The 21,326-nt window shown below is 31.1% G+C and overlaps 1 protein-coding gene across 3 annotated transcripts in view; it reads left to right on the forward strand.

Moving 5' to 3' along the window:
• The window catches only part of Ctr1A (Copper transporter 1A), a 113,350-nt gene that overhangs the window by 60,163 nt on the left and 31,861 nt on the right, over positions 1-21,326 (forward strand). Inside the window, exon 1 of one of the 3 annotated variants that reach the window (XM_075371793.1) lies at positions 889-913. The exons of the other annotated variants lie outside the window; for them this stretch is intronic. The gene's annotated coding sequence lies outside the window, so the exon portion shown is untranslated. Of the gene's footprint in view, positions 1-888; positions 914-21,326 lie in introns of those variants that run through there. 3 annotated transcript variants of the gene reach the window in all.

Genomic DNA, 21,326 nt, shown 5'->3' on the forward strand with positions numbered 1-21,326 from the left:
TTTCATCTTCCAGATATTCCCTAGTGTTAACAATATCCTTTCCCTCATATAGCTCCTCAATATATTCTTTCCATCTGTCACCTACATCATCTAAATCAAAGAGAAGATTCCCATTTTTATTCTTTACCATATTTGTTTTCGTTCTCGATTTTATCATGTAAATTATTTGAAGTAGTTTGGTAAATCTCATCAGTATAATAGTGGTTACATGTTTCTTTTTCTTCTTTGATTTTGTAGTCATTTGTCTCTGATGTCAGTGGACCGCATCTTTATTTTTTAAGTTTCATAGAAAAGAATCAGTTTATTAAATATTATTTAATTGAAATTTTATTCTTGCTTTACAATAATCGTCTTTCTTGTAATTAGTAAATCTGAAATAGTGTTAGATATTTGATTTCATGTTGCTTTTTATTTATTTTTTTTTATTTTCATTTATAAAGCACATTATTCATAGATAATTCTTGTTATTTAAAGTTTAATTACTTGCCTTTATTATTTAGCAGTTTATTTTAATGTTAATGTATTGTATTCTTATTTTGCTGATTTGATGGTGAATAATCTTGTCTTTTCTAAAATAGAATTGAAGTATTGTATGTTCACTTATCTGCAGTTCTGTAGTTCATTATATAGATAAGATTTTTAACAATCACTTAACTCTTTCTGTTCAAAGGTTAAGTATTAATATAACAGTAGACTATTATTTGTGATTGATAGTGTTTCAAGAGCGGTAGATTTTATACTTCAGTATGTTATGTGTACTCAACTTGATTATTATTTTACATTTATGTTGATTATAAAAATACATCATTAAAAATATTCTATTAAATTTCTATATCACTGAATTTTTTTCCTATATGTATATTTTTTAAAATTATTAATCCTGAACTATGTCATCTCTCAGTTTTTGTAACAGGTTTGTTCTTAAATGATGTTTTTTATGAAATTAAAAAAAAAGAGAATTGTAAATGCGTTAAAACTGCCTTTCTGCTAACATAGAATAAAAGACTAACATTAGACAATTAGTGAATCGCTTTTTTTCATTATTATTTGTTATTAATATATGTATTACATCTGTTTCTTTCAAATTAATAGTATCTATTTTTGTTTGATAGTTTTGCTTTATCTAGTTGTATTTCGTGATTATAAATATTTAGATTTTATTTTGAAGGTTTTCAATGCTTAGATCAGATATATATATTGAAGGCAGTTACTTTTATACGGATTTGATTACTAGATTGTGGATACTGGTGTTCTTTGGTTGTTGGGTTTCAATTAACCACACATCTCACGAACGGTCAACCTGAGACTATACAAGATTACATTTCATTCATATTCATACATATCATCCTCTGAAGTAATACCTGAACGGTAATTCCCGGAGGCTAAACAGAAAAAGATGGAGATATATATTGAAGGAAAATGTGTGTTGTATAAAACAACAAATTATTTTTCAGATAGGTGTTTTAATTATGTTTTGGCAACACTATTAACTAAGTTGTGTTTACTATTTAGTAAAAATAATGATTGTATATGTTGTCAAAGAAAAATAGGAAAGCATTTCCCTTTTTTATTCAGTTTTGACAAAAATAAAGAACTTGCTGAGGCACCTATAGATTTGCTACTGGTTTTATCTGGATGAGCACCTCAGCTTCAGGTTGGTTTATTGTAATCGCAAGCAATAAACAAGACTTTATAGTTGTTCTATACGTAGGACTTCAAACTATAATATCATACAGACACAGTGTAACTCTGTGTCTAGATTTGTTGATACAAATCTAGTAGACATATTTTGAGAAGGGAATCAAATGTGCAGGAAAAGAGTGGATATCAGAAAGAAAGAATGACTACATAGATTACAAAACATACAAACCTTAAAAGGGGACTAGGATCGTTAACCACTTATTTTTAAACAGTAACAATGATAATTATTTATTAATGATTCTAATTAACAAGGTTCGAGAAGCACTTGTTAGGGTTACTTTAATTAAACATAATATTTGTTATACAGACAGTCCCAGTGGTGGGCTTTGCAAATTAATGTGCAACAGTATGTTTTATGTACAACACTGAAGAAAACGATAGGAAATCATTTAACTCCTCACTTAAGATAATAATCCTGGCATGAGATGATTATTATCCAGAGAATATCTATGCCATTTTTAGGAGTGATTCATATCTCCTGCCAACTTGCCTGAGATTTTTTGTTTATTTATTACACCTAACATTCATACATGAGTTATAATAATCAATAAATACTTTAAAATATTTACTATAATATTGGTAAGTTTGTTACATATTTTGTGCAATAGATTTTTAAATATATGAAATAAATATTACAGTAGTACAATTTTTTTAGAAAAATAAACTTTAAAATATATACTGTATAAAAAATTTAGTGTAATTTCAATTTATTGTAGTTTTTTTTCACGTTAAGAATACTTAAATAATAATTAAAAATATTTATTAGTTATCAGTTAAAATATATCTATAGTTAAAAGTTAAATGTAAATATAATAATAAAAACGTTATTTAATTCCTAAACAATATCAGTAGCGTGATAAATGATTTTTAGTTCATGTCTTCATTGCGATGTTTATTTTAAATATATTTATAAACATCCGTTATGGTTTCTTCTTAATTGGATATTTTTATAAAAATGTATTCGATATTTGTACGTAAAGAATACTGATTTGCTTCAATATGTATGTACTTAAATGAATTATATGTTAATACAGAAACTAACTTATGTGATAATTTAAATAAATTAAAATGATTATTTAGAAGTACAGCTTTTGTACAAAACATCGGGTGGGGCTGTGTCGGAGCGCACGGCCGTTGGCTTATCGTGTAACGCGTTACAAACCTTGGATGAAGTTCCTTCCAGCTACTGACCGATCATGGAATGGAATGCAAAGTTGGCGGGAGTTTATTTCTCCCTACAAATCGCAGAACCTGGACAACCCTTGCTGCTGGATGATTCTAATCGGGCGTGTTTTTTTTTTAAAAGGTTTATTTTTAAATGGCGTGTCTAATTTTTCAAGTTTTGTTTATTATTATTTAGTATTTTAAGAACGGATTTAATTGCATTAACACTATCGTATGTTTTTGAACAAACCTGAAAGTCTCCGATGGAAAATTTCAGTTTCTTCATTTGGCCAGCTCTACAGATAAGCTGGTCGGTCTGTATGTCAGCGAGTCACTTTTAGTGTATTGGGTTGAATTAAAAACGAAGCATTGACTGCGTAATAAATTTAATTTTAACATAAAACAGACGCTAAATAGTACATGATATTTATTTCGACTAATATTCGACGAAAAGTTTGCTCAGCATTGGTCTGTGATATGAGAAGTAACAAGCATAAGTCATAATATCAGCATCAATGTGCTTAGTGAACGTACAATCGATAGTGGTGATGCCCAATGTTGTCGGTTCTGTTGGCAGAACGAATAACGAAATGCCACTGCTTTCTCGACGGGGAATTTAGTATAAAGAAGAGGAATGTTGCGAGCTTTCGCCTGCTTTAAATCTCTGTCGAACCAAAGTTGATCACAAACGCTGCAAAATAGACCAAACAGACTGTTTTCAAATACCGTTTGAAGCGCTTCTCTGCTGCATCCCAATGATCCTACATCGCATCAGTTCGACTGATGTTGATATCTATCAGCCTGTATGAATGTTATCTTCACTCGTTAAGTCCATTAGTTCGGGTACAGCAGCGTAGAGGTGCTCGCGCCGTGCCAGCTTTACGACTTTCCCGAAACAGTCTCGCTCGCTCGGCGCCGGACTTTGGGGGTATCTGTGCGTGGCCCATAGTATTCCCTTTCCAATGAATATTGCGTAATTTCTATTTCTGCCGGCTTTTGCGCGGGATGAGGCTGACATATTGAGTTTTTATACTTTTTTACATCTTTACTTTAATTATTTACTCATAAATATTATTCAAAATACACTTATTACTTCTTAAATCGATCTCTCTCGAGAAACTCTAAACACAAACACACGAATCACCGCAATGTCACGTCTAAGTCGTGAGCTACACTGAATGGAAATGAATGAGAGCACCAGTTTTTGTCGATCTGCGCTGCGCCCTCTCCCCGCCAACCCGCTCCCAAGGAACGCAAACTCAAAGTCGTATCGGCGAGCAGACCATGTAAGTTATAAAATGACACCGCTTTTATGCTTCTGTGACTAATAATTAAAGAGTTATTAAGGCAGGACGATATAGACCTTTTCGTTACGCTACAAATTTCTGTTCTGGTACCCGTATGTTTCGGTGTGATTTTAAAGATGTTTAAGCCACAAAAGTAATCTGATACATAAAGAAATTAAGAAAAATTTCTTTAAAAATAATTTTATGCAACATAGTTGTTTTATTACAGTGAAATGTGAATTATAATAAGGGGGGCAGGACAAAAAAGATATGTATATAAACATGAACTATATTGTTATGTTATAAATGAATCCAGGTGTAACTGAGAAAAAATATAATTTTTTATTAGAAGGAAGTGTATTTGTGAATACTCACATAAAATAGATATTACAATACTTGAGGAGAAAGCTAAATAAGTATAAAATTTAGAAAATGATTTGATATTGAAAGTAATTATTACATGTCAAACCACTAAAAAAAACATTGATATCATTGATATATGTATGTTCGTACATATGTGCAACTTGAATTGCTTTTTATTAATAGTTTTCTACCTACCTTTAACGACAAGATTAAACCCATCGATTTACCTTACCTCCGGATTCCGATCTTCCAGGAAGCGGAATTAATAAATAATTATGTTCAACCTATGATTTGCAATTCTTAGGTTTTGTAACATTTTTTTTACTACTTGGGTGATAGAGATGTTTTCTCTATGAGGACTGTTCAGAAAATAACCAAACATTTTTAATTACGCGCCAACGGAGATATTTAGTGACGTGCGTTTGGCAGCATTGTGCTACGCATGACCTCTTCTGTAATCACGTGTTCCTGGATTGTTGATATCTCGTTTAGTTTTCGTGTTATTGTTACTTAAGTACAAGGTGTTTAAGTTTTCGTAGCTATCTTTGTAATGTGTTATTTTCGGGAGCGACGAAACAACGTAAAATTTTGTGTGAAACTGGGAAAAATTTTCAACTTTTAAAACAAGCTTACGGAGATGCTCTGGGTCGTACGCAATGTTACCAAAGGTTTTCATAATTTAAAAGTGGTCGTCAGTAATCTAAAATGATCCTAGACCGGTGCGTGCAAATCGCCGAACTTGCATCTCGATTGGATCATGTCCTGCCATTTTGACTGAAAAACTGAACATGCATCAGTGGCAACAAAGTTTGTTCCTCGTTTGATGACCGAATAGCAGAAAGAACATCGAGTGGACGTTTGTCGGCAACTTGAACTAGCCGATGACAAGAAACATTCATGCAAAGGGTCATAACTGTAGATGAAAGCCAGTGTCATGGCTAAGACATCTAGATAAGAGTTCAATCATCACAATTTATTGGCAAAGGATGGCGCTTCTCTTCACTTCTCTTGTGATGTTTCCACGTACTTAAATTAACATTTCCCTGAGAAATGGATCAGTGGTGGAAGTTCACATTCCTGGCCACCAAGATCGCCTGATCCAACTTTTACCTTTGGGGATGAATGAAAAATATTGTCTACAAAACAAAAATACATTCTTGTGAGGAATTAATCCGCATTATGGATGCGGCTGAACTCCTTAAGGACAGTCCTGAAGAACTAAACAGAAGCGTGCCAAGAAATGTGTTGAAAATTGTGGGCTCATTTTTTAATATTTATCATAAATTGGTAATACTTCCCCAGTAGATAATATCTTCAACATCCACTTCTTCATTATAGTATCCACCATCTTACTGATCACACTCCAATTCCGACTACTATGCAGCATAGCATAGTAGTAGAATATCACTACATTCTCTGGTGATACCACCTCTCTTCTAGCTGGCTCCCACCTAACACAGTCAAACACTGTGTGCTTGTTCGTATCGATACACCCACAGTATATTCATTCAGGCGACCGCTTGCTTTTCCTATCACATAGGAACTTCTTAAAACTACCATGGCTGGGCAAAAACTGAGTCATTTCAAAACTCAATTCTCCATGTCTCCTAACCAGCCACGGCTTAATCCTCGGCAACAACCTTCATAGTGCAATATATATTGCACTATGTTCTAGTGTACTGTTTCTAAATAAAATTCAAATTTTCCTAACTTAAACCATTTTTGTTCAGAATTAAACTCCCAAGTTTGTGTGTTTATTACTCATTTAACAAAGTATGTATAACATAAAAACAGGGTTTTTTACCCCAGTTTATTTATTTTCACCCCAGATTTTTCAAAAACTACTGTAGATACGACTGTGGAACCTATTTACTCGATTTTTCAGGCCAGAAACTATAAGAAAAATCCAAGAGCAGAAATCCAAGAGAAATTGTTCACTAGCTGTAACTCACAAACGAAACATTTTAAGTCTTGGGTTATATGATTTTTTACAATATTTTCACAAGTAGAACAGGTTATGAAAGTCCCAGGAGAACTATGTGATATACTCTGTATATATAAAATTGTAATTACATTAATGCATATGTATGATTTTGTATGAAAAATTACACCCATTACCCATTACACCATTACACCCAGCTGCATTAATAATGTACTAAAATGAAGAAATCTACCACTACCAAATATTTGTCATATTAGATTATAATATAAGATAAAATTTTAATATTTTTAAGAATTCCTAAATTTGTTTATTTTAAAAGAATTGAAAAGTTTGTATTTAAAATTAACCATGAAAAGAATTTACTCATAAAGTTAAATACCGATTAAAAATAAAGACTGAACTATATTTTTAGACAATATTACATAAAATATTGTAATCACTTTAGATCTATTTTACATATAAAAAATATCTATTATTTGTTCATTATAACTCCATATGAAATTTTATGTTTGTAACAAAGCTCCTGAATTAATGTATGATTGTTGAGTTTATTGACTAAAGGTAATGAAAAAAATGTAAAAAAAAAGTTATTTGTGTGTTTTTAGGAAAAATACGTCGCTTACAAAACGATATACCCGTAAAATAAAACATTAATAATATAATTAGGATAATGTACCATTAGTTAGAAAAAATTTGGCTGGGATTGCTGCACAACACATACATTCACCACTCCCACTCATACGTACCACTTGGAAAAATCATTACCTTTCTGGCTGTGAATTATAAAATTTATTTATGAGAAAAAAGAAGAGAAAGCAATTGTTGTTGATCACATTAGTTTATCTAAGGAAATATATGGATGTAACAGCTATTTATTAGCCATTTTAGTACTGTAAAATAATTAAATATAAATTTTGTTTAGGTGTTATTTCATATCATACTTCCCTGGATCTGTCTCTGTGACAGATCCAGGGAATCTGTTACAGATGTTGGTTGTTTAAAGAAAAAATGAGATGTTTCTCTGCTATTAATTGCATAGCGCGCGCGCGCGGGTGTGTGTGTGTGTTTTACATGTATACATAATTTTTAATGTTCTATTTATTCATTTTGTTATAATGCTGCCAGTTTTCCTTGTTTATTGGAATTTCTTATCATTATATTTTATTCAGATATGTTAGAATTTTACTTTTATTTTTCTTTTTTATCTAGTGTCCAAAAAAATTGACTTGCACATAATGTACTGGGAGGTGTTGGCCAAACTTCATCAAAACAAAACAAAAATTCATATGGATAAATGCTTTATCTCTTTTTTTTCTTTTTTTTTTAAATCATAATATTGTTCTTTATGGTGTTAAAGTGCTCAGATTAATTGTAGAAGGAAGATTAAAGAAAAACAAACCAACATATTTGGCATTTATAGACCTACAAAAGGCATTCGATAACATAGACTGGAATAAATGTTCAGCATTTTAAAAAAATTAGGGTTCAAGTACAGAGAAAAATTGTTAACATTTACAGAACCAAACAGCTACAGTAATAATTGAATATAATAAAGAAGCCATAATAAAAAAGGGAGTTCTATAAGGATGTTCCCTATCCCTGTTAATTTTAATCTTTACATAGAACTAGCAGTTAATGATATTGAACAGTTTAGATCTGGAGTAACAGTGCTAGGTGAAAAGATAAAGATGCTACGATTTGCTGATGATATAGTAATTCTAGCTGAAAGTGAAAAGGATTTAGAAGAAACAATAAATGGCATAGATGAAGTCCTACGCAAGAACTACCGCATGAAAATAAACAAGAACAAAATGAAAGTAATGAAATGTAGTAGAGCTAATATAGATGGACCACTGAATATTGTTATTTGGGAAGTAGAATTACTAAAGACGGACAAAGCAGGAGCCAAATAATACCAAATAGCACAGGCGAAATGAGCCTTCAGTCAGAAATGTAATTTGTTTACATCAAAAATTAATTTAAATGTCAGGAAAACATTTTTGAAAGTATATGTTTGGAGCGTAGCTTTATATGGAAGTGAAACTTGGACAATCGGAGTACCTGAGAACAAAAGATTAGAAGCTTTTGAAACGTGATGCTGTAGGAGAATGTTAAAAATCAGATGGGTGGATAAAGTGACAAATGAAGAGATGTTGCAGTAAATTGATGATGAAAGAAGCATTTGGAAAATATAGTTAAAAGAAGATACAGACTTATAGGCCACATATTAGGCATTCTGGAATAGTCGCTTTAATATTGGAGGGACAGGTAGAAGGGAAAAATTGTGCAGACAGGCAAAAATTTGGAATATGTAAAACAAATTGTTAGGGATATAGGATGTATGGGGTATACTGAAATGAAACGACTGGTACTAGATAGGGAATGTTGGAGAGCTGCATCAAACCAGTCAAGTGACTGAAGGCAAAAAAGAATGGTGTTAAATTATTGAAAATAGTCTGTTATTGTCTAATGTATGGCTTGTGTTTTTAATGATTTTTTAAATTCGTATTTTAATGATTTTTTTCTGCTTGTTTGTGTTTTATGTAACATTTTATTTATCAGTGCCTAAAATAGGTTTCAGTGTTTTAGTCATGCTTAATTTAGTATAAGATAATCTCCAGTTTAATATTTATTTGTAATTTATTAATAGACATACAGGGATCATATTTTTTTATTTGTAATGTACAAGATTATGCAGTTTTAAATGACTTTAACTTTCCATTCCTTGTGATCAAACTGTTCATTTGTAATAGTTGAATTATTAACTTTTTTCTTTATCTGTATAAATCTGTTTTGTTTGTCCATGAATTATATTTACTTTTTTGTTGTTTTATTAAAGTTATGTATATACATTTAATGTGATTTATGAATGTCAGAATTCTGAAAAGTAAGAAATTAAAACAAGCTTTTCACAAATGATTATTTGGATTTTAAAGCTGTCATATCTCTTAACTTTGATTTGCAGTATTGAATCAGAAATAAAATGAAAGAGTAACTTTTGCAGTTTTTCCCTACAAGTTTTCAGTGCTAGCATCTTTCATCACACAGCACACATCCAACCAATAGCAAACTAACCTGCATGTCTGGTGTAATGGAAGATAATAGCTGCTTCGTCCGTCAAGTTGGGTAAATCAGTAGGTAAGAGAGGCACATGCATAAAACAAGCACTATCAGTGGGGCCATACCGACCAATCCAGCAGTTGTAGAAATATCATTCAATCAGACCTATACAGAGTTGTGTCAGTTAGAGACACACCATCTTGTTGCCAAATAAAATTCTCAAAAGAGCCATGTACACAGCATATCCAAATAAACAATTCTTTTTACGCTTGCTATAAGGAAAACATTTCACTTTAGGGAGTCTCTTTCATTCACAGAGAGACCCTGCAGATATGGACATTATGTGTGTTAAATTTTCCGCTAAGATGAAATGTTGACTTTCACTAAACACATTACGAGAGTTGTCATCTTCTTGCTGCAAACATTTTAAAGATGGGGCACACAGAGTGTAGTCGGTGGGCTTCCATGCCTATAACAGCTATAAACGGTATGTACCCATATATAAATGTTTCCTTAAAACATTCCACACTGACATTTCTAGTTCATAGCCGATCTTCCAAACTGATATTGTAGAAGTACACAGGGATGACTCCCTGATATGTTCAACATTTTCTTCAGACTCCTTGGTCATCCCATACTCTTTCGTTTACGCAGACAAAAGAGTGTAGTTGATTGTCAAACAAATTACACCATCAATGAATTTATTATCACCTAAAGGATCACAATTAAACTTTTTATGGAATGCACATTGAACTATAACGACAAGAATCCACACTTAGTAAACTGCAAAACACAGAAGGGTAGGAGTTGCAATCTTTAATAGAGATGGTTTATCTGGGAAGATATGGAATCAATCTATGGCCATGCACACAACAAAAATCGAACCGACCTTTTTGTTTCCTCACTTTCTAATAGTAAGCTTTACCAACGTTTTTTTGTTACTATTAAACACGTTTTGTCATGTATTAGAAAAACTTGTGTTTCATATGATAGCATGCAAACCTTTACAGGTAAAATAGCACTGCATTATTGATATAACTGACAAACTATACTAAAAAGTGATAAAAGTTATACTTACTTTTATAGTACATTTATAAAAATATCAAAATTAGTAAGCAAATAAATAAATGCCACAACAATAGAGACAAGGTAATTTGTTGATGAAATATGCGCATAAATGAAAACAAATGTATGTATGGGTAAATTTATCTATCCATTGTCCTACATAAACAACACTGTAGAAAAAACATCTTGTTATGCATTTCTACTATTATTCTTATTTGCAAAGAGATCTACAGTTATTTTAATCCAGGACACTGGGTATTAATATTCTGTATATATTTTTTATTGTACTTTTAACACAATTATAAATTGTTAGCACTTACTATTGAATTATTACGTTACAGATACATTTACAATAAAAAAATTTAAAAAAAAACAGCTGAATGAATTAAAAAAAGCATAGAAATTAATGGTAATGACAGTGAAAAAGAAAATAATATCGACCTGCACGCAGCTAAGCGGTTAGATGACTGCTGAAAGAAACTAAAGTATTGAATTTATTTAATTTGCATTTCCAAGATAGTACATTGGATTGCAATGATCCAGTAGCAATAAGAATTCCAGTTGCAAATCGGTTGGTCTCAACATTTTTCCCTATTCTTCTCATTAAAATACATAATGTCCAAGGTCTTTCAGATTAAAAAAAAGAGTTATAAAATAAATACTGGTAATGGAACCGATTGCACTGTGGCAATTTTACTCTACTGTATCAGTTTTACAGTCCTAAAAAAGTAATATAATTTTTTTTTAACTAGCTTGATAATTTTAATCAAAATTCATATATATTTGTCATAATAATAATATTTTTTTTGTTTGGTGGGGGAGGTGGAAATTCATTTACGCACGGAGTGCCCGGATCCCGCTGATTACAGTCTGCCGGCTAAAACCACCCCCCTTTGTAGCAGGACTCGACCCGGAACCGTCTTATACATTACAGAGTTCTGCTATCCTAGCATGAGGAAGCTGCTAAATAGTTTTCTCAGGTCGCCCTGCTTAGCTCTGAGAATTCTCCTGATGAATCGGACCACATTCGCAGCTGCTCATATCTCGGAGCATCACCGCAGTATCCACATTGTGGGGGGGGGCTCAGTCCTCCGAGATCTACCTCCCACCGAGCATACGCACAAAAAGGTGTATTCGGCGTCGTCCCGTACACCGGGCCGATAGTGGCAATCGGGGGGAGGGGGCTCGCATCCCTGTGGCATGGAGATAAGTGCAGAAATACCGGAGACTCGTTAAAAAGTGGGTCGCATAGTACTTCACTTCATGCTGCCGCTCTCTCCATGATCTGATCACAGGGATAAACCTTGCAGTCCACCGTCCACTGCTCTCGTGGTCCCAGGCGTGGAACGTGCGATTCCGTTTCTCCCCGGCAATGGTCTCCCTATATTCGCCTGCCCGCGATCTCTTGCCAACAGAGCGACGGGTATGACGCCATCAACCACCAGAACGGCAGGCTCGGAAACTTGGAAGGCATCTGCGCGAGCCACCTCAGGTTCCTCTCAAATCTTAACGCCTGGGTCCACACATCCGTTCTATATAACAGGATGGAATGCACCGTGGATATCAGTCGCCGTCTGTTGGGCTTCGATCCGCCGACATTCGCCATGAGCCGGTTGAGAGCGATTGTGCCCCTCGCGGTTTTCTTGGCGGCTGTCCGTAGCTACTCGGCAAAGCTGAATTTCCGGTCAATTATCATATCGAGGTACTTCACGGCCGGCTTGGTATCGACAACTCGTTCCCGAACCGCAAGGGGAATAGGGTATCAATTCTCGCTTCTTCGTTAGAATCATGATCTCCGTCTTGTCAAGGGCTAGAGACAACCTATGGTCGTTCAGCTAGGCGCTGACCCTGTGCATCGCTCGGCTGATCCTCAGTTGGGCGCGCTTCACATCGCGTTCTGCAACAAGAAGCGCAACGTCGTCACCGTACCCAAATAAGGCCGACTGTTCCGGCTTCTCCAGCCTCAACAAGCCGTCTTAGATATAAACTAATAATATTAATAATCCCCTTTAATTCAGGTTAAGAAAAATTAATATTATATTTCTGCATTAAAAATTAATTTTATTAATTTTAAAATATCTGGATGATAATTTCTTTTTTAACCTAAATAGGAGTTCTAGTAAAACCCACCGGGTTGGTCTAGTGGTGAACGCGTCTTCCCATATTAGCTGATTTGAAAGTCAAGAGTTCCAGCGTTTAAGTCCTGATAAAGTCAGTTATTTTTACACGGATTTGAATACTAGATTGTGGATACCGGTGTTCTTTGGTGGTTGGGTTTCAATTAACCACACATCTCAGGAACGGTCGAACTGAGACTGGACAAACTACACTTCATTTACACCCATACATATCATCCTCATTCATTCTCTGAAGTATTATCTAAACGGTAATTACAGGAAAAAGAAAAAGGAGTTCTAGTAAAAATTTAGTTTTAATTTAACTTTATTGTTATTCTTTTTTTATTTTATAAAATGTCGCTCTTTTCCTATTTCCTTCATAATCATATCATTATTATTATTATTATTATTTAAATTTATTTTTAAATAAATTACGTAGTTTGAATAAGTGATTAGAATAATCGGTCTTACTTATCGCCAGGTAAATTTGATAACAACGTTGTTCATTAATTGTTTAAATGTAACTTTTACAATTCAGTTAACCTAAATACCGCATCCTGCCTTTTATTTTTTTTTTAATCAATTAAATTAATGATAAATAATAAATTAAAATAGAAATGATAAGCTTAATTTTGGATTTTATTGTTATAAAATGAACAATAGAGAAATTTAATGCTTAATTTAAAAAATCTGGTGTGGACACTATATGACTTCCTTGTACGCCTATTAAAGTACGTATACACATCTTTTTAAAATTAAAAGCACATAAAATTTTATTTCATTAATATATTATGCTATTTTTTTTGTATTGTTGAATTTTTATTCATCGTAATTTTTTTTTGCAATGAGAGGTTAATAATTATTAATAAATCAATATATTTAGTTAAAAAAAAAGAGATGTAGTCTGATTTGAATCGATGTGCCTTCCCCTAAGATCCAAATATTTCATTAATTAGAATTTATTTTGTTATAACTGTAGAACAATTGAAAATAAGTACCGCTCACAGAATATCCTTGAAAAGCTCTTATTACTGCAATTAAGAAAAAGTACAAAATCCAGATTTTTTTGGATTTTGGGCTTTTTTGAACATTTTTGTTCCAGTCGATTGCAATCGAAAGGGGAGGTGTACAACTAACAGTCCTAAACCCAAAATTTCAACATTCTGCGGTTAATCGTTGTTGAGTTATGTGATAACATAAATATGTGAACATATGTACGTACAGACGTCACGCTGAAACTAATCAAAATGGTTTCAGGGATAGTCAAAAGGGATATTTCCTTTGAAATCTGAAAACCGAAATTTTTCGCGATTACAATACTTCCTTGTACAAAGTACAAGGAAGTAAAAAAATTGACTTTGAATAAAGGTTCTTACCATTTCAAACTTTTTCAAGACACAGTTCAGTCACTTCTAATTAAAACTTTAACCCAAATTACTAAAGAACATTTGTAATTTGAGCTTTCAGATACAAACTAAAGTAACTCTATTTAATCTTTATATAGTACCTTCCAGTAAGCTTTTTTTTAAAATATACCTTTACCTGGATTGAACGAGTTGTTTTTATTACCTGGTTAGTTGTAATTACTGAACAGTAACACCGTGATTATGTTCAGTAATAACTGTCAGTACATACGGAATATTTCAAGAGCTATTATATTACGTTTTAATAAATATAAATTTTCTTTAGTGATTCAATTTAATAATGCTAAAATCTTTTATAATGAAATTTATATGATATTGTCGTTATTATATGTAAAATTCTAATGTTGAGTTTTTTCATTTCCATATATACGTATTTATTTTAATATCAACAGCATCTGTTGACATTTATTTTTCTGATATTTATTATATAAATGTGTATGATAATCTTTCAGATTAAAATCCTATTAGATTGGATCTAAAGAATGTGTATTACTATTAAAAATGAAAACCATTGAAAGTTGTAATTTATAGGTTTGCTTTATCCTAACCCACCGGGTTGGTCTAGTGGTGAACGTGTCTTCCCAAATCAGCTGATTTGAAAGTCGAGAGTTCCAGTGTTCAAATCCTAGTAAAGGTAGTTATTTTTAAACAGATTTGAATAGTAGATCGTTGATACCGGTGTTCTTTGGTGGTTGGGTTTCAATTAACCACACATCTCAGGAATGGTCGAACTGAGACTGTACAAGACTACAATTCATTTACACTCATACGTATCATCCTCTGAAGTAATACCTGAACAGTAATTCGCGAAGGCTAAATAAGAAAAGAAAAAAGGCTTGTTTTATCCTAATTAATGTGAGGACATTAAAAATCTGGCGTTTAAAAATTCTAAAAGTAAGTAAACAATTTTACATATGAAAATCTGAGTTAAAAATAATAACCTCTAATGATTTTATATCAAATTTTGTTGGAAACGATACAATTTTTTTTAACTTCAGGATTTTTTATTTTTTTATATTTTCTTAATGATTTTCATTATCTAATTTATTTAACTTAGTTTACTTCTAAATTGATAATTAATATTATTATATATTTGATTAAAGTAATTAGATATTTAAAGGAAACTGATTATTGATTTTTAGGTTAAGTACTATATTTAGTGCCATCTCTGAACGTTAAACCATTTTAGACGTTTTCCTCTTAACCCACCGGGTTGGTCTAGTGGTGAACGCGTCTTCCCAAATCAGCTGATTTGGAAGTCGAGAGTTCCAGCGTTCAAGTCCTAGTAAAGTCGGTTATTTTTACACGGATTTTAATACTAGATCGTAGATACCGGTGTTCTTTGGTGGTTGGGTTTCAATTAACCACACACATCTCAGGAATGGTCGAACTGAGACTGTACAAGACGTCTACACTTCATTTACACTCGTACATATCATCCTCTGAAGTATTATCTGTGAAGGTAATTACCGGAGGCTAAACAGGAAAAAGAAAGAAAAAAAATACGTTTTCCTCTTGGTTTCCCACGAGGAAGTCATTAGAAATTAATAGAGAAATAATATCGTTAAATAGGATATATATGAACAATTTGTAATGTATTGAGCTAATGAATATATTGCATTGTTTCACAACCGAAAATATGTATAAATTTATTATTTTACACTGTTTGTCTTTCCTATAACAATGACGTCAGGGCCGACCCTAGGCGGTAGGCAACTGCCTAGGGCGGCAAAACCGTCTGAACTAGTGCGCAAAAAAAAAAAATTAACGCAACCCACAAAAATATATTTCGATTTCTTGAATCTAGAAAATAATATTATTTACTATTTATTACTAGTTATCTTTATTGTTTTAAAAGTATATTTAAATTATCTCTGAAAATAGTAGGTACTAGTTTCAGTTAGTAAATTCGTTGTCGTTAGCTCCTTACATTTTTTTTTTTTTCAATAAAACAATTTTTCGTAAATCTATATGAGTATTATTGTCTTAATTCAATTATGTAATTTTTCTGGTTAACGTGGTTTTTTTTTATAATTCTGTTTTTTTTTTTTTAAGCGTGGGGGCGGCAGAAATGCTTGGGCTGGCCCTGACGACATAAATAAATTACTTGAGGTAAAAAGATACTAGTCAGGGTATCAATGATAGTAACATTATTGTGGAATAATCGTTTATTCCACAATTATTTGTGCAATAATTGTGGAAATTATCGCTTATACAGCTAAATATCAGTTCATTTCAGAGGACTATAGTACGTTTGGCTTGGTGAAGAAATCAAATGGACACCATTTCATTCCTGATTTTTCTCTTAAGAATATAAATGGAATGCTTGTTGTATGAATGGATATGCCTTTCAGATGTGAATTATGATTCATGGAAGCTTGCCTATAGCTGTTGGTGATACGGCAATCATTCTTGGTGAATATTGGGTACAATGATTCAGAAGAAAATAACTAACCGATTTCATAACTTACAAAAATGAATGCTTATTTATAAACAGTATTTGAATGACAAATAAACATAAAATAATCGAATGTAGTCAAAAATATATTTGAAAGGTGTATATAAATAATAAATATATATATATATAAATAAAATGTAAAACATTCAAACTACAATGAAGTACATTGAGTACATTTATTTGAGTAATAAAAAATGTATGAAAATAGATTTTGTGCAAACTAACTTTTCCAGGTTCACTCGAATTTGGGGGTCATAAAAAAACTCTGAAAATGACTTGGCCCCACATATTTTGAAAATAGTAAAAACCTTTCATGTTTAAATTGAAATTTAATTTCCGTGTCAACTTAATCGTGTTCTATAGAAATTGAACTCAATTCTCTTCAACTTTTCAAACTTCAAAACTTTTTATGAACTTTTCAAGTTCGAAAAAGTCATGTCAGGGAAGTTTTTAAGTTTTGTGATATCACACAGTTGTGTAATTTTGAAGTGTTTCTGTAGTTTGAACGAAGTAATTGTCAGCTTATTTCCTTTAGCATCAGCATATCTTCTTATAATTAAACTCAATACTGTTTATTAACTCGCAGTAGAAAGTATTGTTCTCATACTCTTTTCACACATGTATACATAAGCTCTGACCCATTCACTCACTCAATCTTTATTTCCCACAATATTAAGGAACAGAATATGTTCTATTGTCAACATAAGCAAAGTAGATTACGTAAACCTCATTAATACTTATATCACAAGTCAACATATCAAAAATAAATATGTTTTTGTTATTGATTTTTTTTATCAAGGGGGATCAAAGTTCAATTAGTTTTAGTTAGCATTTCTTCCACTGTCTTGTTTAAAAATTTAGTGTCTTATTAAAATAACATAAAAATTATAACAAAATTTTATTAAATTATTATGTATCGCATGAGTTAAGTATAACTTATTTAAAACACTGAGCGATTTGATAAGAGATTTATTAATCCACTTATATTGAAAAAAAATTATATTATTTAATAGTAATGAGGATGATTTTTTAAAAATATTTAAGAAATAAATTTATAATTAAAAGTTATAAAATTATAAAATGTAACACATGTTCGTGAAAAATAAATCTGCAAATTAAGTCATTGTGGCAATAAAGATAATGGTGTGTTAGTTGGTGTGAGTGCATACATTCTTCATTAATACTTATTCGAGGTCTGTTCAGAAAAATTTTAATCTTTATTATTAATTTTACAGATTATTGGTCCTTGTCCCTTCAAAGTACTCCCCCCCCTGTTAACACACTTTTCCCAGTGGTGTTTCTACTTCGCGAAACAGTCCTCGATAGCTTCACTTAAAATTGCTTTTAAGGTCCATAAAGAATTCGCTTTAATGTCATCAATAGTTTCAAAACTTTCATCATTGATTTTAATTTCGGAAATGAGAAAAAAATCACGAGGAACCACATCTGGCGAGTAGGGAGGCTGATGGAGTACAGTCATTCTGTAAGTTTTCTGATAGTGATAGGCGATTTGCACGCACCAGATCGTTAATTTTCTGAACGCGGGTGTCAGTAGTTGAAGTCGAAAGCATTCTTGGTTGAGGGTCATCTTTGATCGACTGACGACCACTTTTAAATCGTGAAAACCGAAAACATCATCTCTGTAAGCATGTTTCAAAAATTGAATCGTTTCTGTGATCGTTTTCCCCCAGTTTCACGCAAAATTTTACGTTTTATCGTTGCTCCTGAAAATTGCACATTACAAAAATTAAAACTAATACTAAACACGTTGTACTTAAATAACAGTTATATGAAAACTAAACAAGATATCAACAATCCAAGAAGATGTAGTTACAGAGGAGGATGTGCAGAACACAATGATGCTAACCGCTTGTCACTAAATATCTCCTTTGGCGGTTAATTAAAAATATTCGGTTATTTTCTGGACAGACCACGTATTCAGATAACCAAATGTTTAAGTACCTTAATCTTTACGGTATTATTGACCAATTTTAGATACGATTTACATTAGAGAAAAAAGGTACTCTAATCAAGTAGTAAAAGATGTAAATACTTTTGAATATGCCATACCTTTTACTATACTTAAAAATAAATGCCAATAGAAGCAAAAGTAAGTCAAGGGATTTTACTTTGTGTAAAAGCCTGTAGACATATGCATATGCTTTGTTTGAGTACATGTGTTCTGTATGAGAACACACGTACTCAGTCAAAGAAATAAGGTATAAGAATAAAAAAATAGTAATAAAATATTAAATAAATTTGAATAAAAGGTATAATAAATTTGGTATGGGTTTGTATGACCGTCATACCAAATTTCTTTATGTAATGGCTGGAGTTCAACTAACTGAAAAAGGCTTGAGAAAATTTACATATAATGTTATTGTTTTTAAAATAAAAAATTACATTACTTAAATGGGAAACGAGTAAAAATAGAATTATTAAATTTCTAGATAAATTCCCTTTTTGAATGATGTAATATATAGAAGGTGAACTAAGATTATGAATAATAATAATAATAATAATAATAATAAAATATAATGCTTATCAGTGATTCAACTATTGCTGTAGATTACTGACGCATTGTTAAAGAACCTAAGCGGTGATATGAAAATAATATTATTCCTTAAAATCTTTTTATCTTAATTATTTTTCCTTTATCATATTAAAAAAACTGAACAAAAGATTAAGACTCAATGTAGAGAAAAAGTAAAAAAGAAAAAAATTGAATTAATCTTTAGATAGTTTTTAAGACATTGAATTGTGTAAATGATGAAAATCAAACTAAGAGATATTTTGGTTTGAAAATTAAATAAAATCTTATTTATAATTTATACTTTTTGAAGAGAAGGTATAAAATTTATATAGAGGAACTATTGGATTGGAACGTAGCATACAGTATTAATGAATCATCCCTTTCTTTCTCCATTACAAAAATTTGATGAAATCCCTAAAATAGGACATGTTTGAAAATCTGTATAATGGTAAAATGAACAACCTTAAAGAAAAAAAAATTAATTTTGGAAATTACTTAATGTATTTAAGAGCTAAATATATTTAAAATTTAATGAAAACAAATGATTTTGATTTGACTTAATTTTCATTGAAAAAATATATTGATTTTTATACTTCTTAGTTGAAGATTAAAATATTGTTTTTATAAGTACAAAATAGAATAAAAATTATTAAAAAATAACAAAAAGTGAAAGCTGTGATGCTGTAATGCGCTAATGATATTCAGTGAAAACTGGCAGGTTGAGTGGTATACCAAGATTGGAACAGACTCTGTTCCCATAAACACATGCTGTAATTGATTGAATCAAAGTTAAATATGAAGTTATTTTTAGGTTTAGAATAGAACATATTCTGTGGATTCTTGATGGTTGCGGAAAGATTCAGATTGTCAATCATCTATCTAATTTTTAAGTTTTGCTTCTCATTTGCAAATACTATGATTTTATATTTAACAAATTTAACAACATTTATCCATCTGTAACTTTTTATTCCATATTGATGAGGGCTGTTTACATTATTCCCGCTCCCACAATTTTACTTAAAAGTATTGATTTTTTTTTGTATTTATATTCTAGGTTTTTTTACAGTACAAACTCTTTATATTTCACCTTACTTTGTTTACTTAAAATTAAATAATTTTAGATTTATACACTTCTTTTTGATGAAATCCCTTTAATACTACTTCTTATATTATTTTCTTTTTCTTTTTCATAGACGAGTGGTTTTTTTTTAAAATAAAGTGTTCTGTACAGAATCATGCAATGACTTGAATTCCATTTGTTTTCAAAGAAAAAATTCTCTGTTTCACATTAACCAATTTCAAAAAAGGAGGAGGCTCTCAATTCGATCTGTAACATGTTTATATTTTTGTTAGCAATGCCCATGTATAATTTTGTAATTGCTTAACATATTCAACCTTTTTTTTTTTTTTTTTTGTCTGAAAGAGGATCTTTTCCTGGTGGTGATACCATGAAAATTTCATCAAAACTGGTTGTGAACTTATTTTAGAAATCAAGCAAAAACTAAAAAAATTATTTGTTGTTAGTTTCTGATCACGGAGTTCAAAGGCTGTCCTTGTGCATTTGTGGGAAGGGTTGTAATATACGTGTAAATAAACTTTTAAAAAACATATGTTGCTTTTAATATATTATTTATTTAACATGTAATACACAAAATTTCCATTATTTTCAACAACCTTCAAAAAAGAAGAGGTTATCAATTCTCAGGTTATATATTTTTTAAAGTTGTTCCAGGAATAACTTTTGATTAGAAACTTCGATTTTTATGATTTTTTTAAATAGGTGAGCTACTACCAGCTCACTTATTGCACTAGACTGAAAAAAATTATTGGATAAAAAGAATGTTTTAAAATAAGAATTATTTTATTAATTGAACTGACTCAAAATTTAATCTAATTCTCAATACAGTCCTTAAAACTTATTTTCTTTTTAAGTCTGCAAATTTTTATTCATTTAAAATTTTAAATGAATTACAAAGTTGAGTTTGTTCAATTTAAAAAAAAAATTATTTTATTGTTGCTTTTTCCATTTTCCTTTTTATGTCAAGCAAAGATAACTCTGTCTTTTGGTTATTTGACCTTAAAATAAAAAGGAATTGACAGTATATAAGGAAAGATTAATAAAATGTCTTATAAAATATTCTATGAAATGTATATATCTGAAAATAATTGTTAAATTAGATGCTTTCTTATCATTGAATTGTGAAGTAATTATT

This window comes from Lycorma delicatula, chromosome 7 (genome assembly GCF_047948215.1).
Source record: "Lycorma delicatula isolate Av1 chromosome 7, ASM4794821v1, whole genome shotgun sequence".
NCBI classification, from domain to species: domain Eukaryota; kingdom Metazoa; phylum Arthropoda; class Insecta; order Hemiptera; family Fulgoridae; genus Lycorma; species Lycorma delicatula.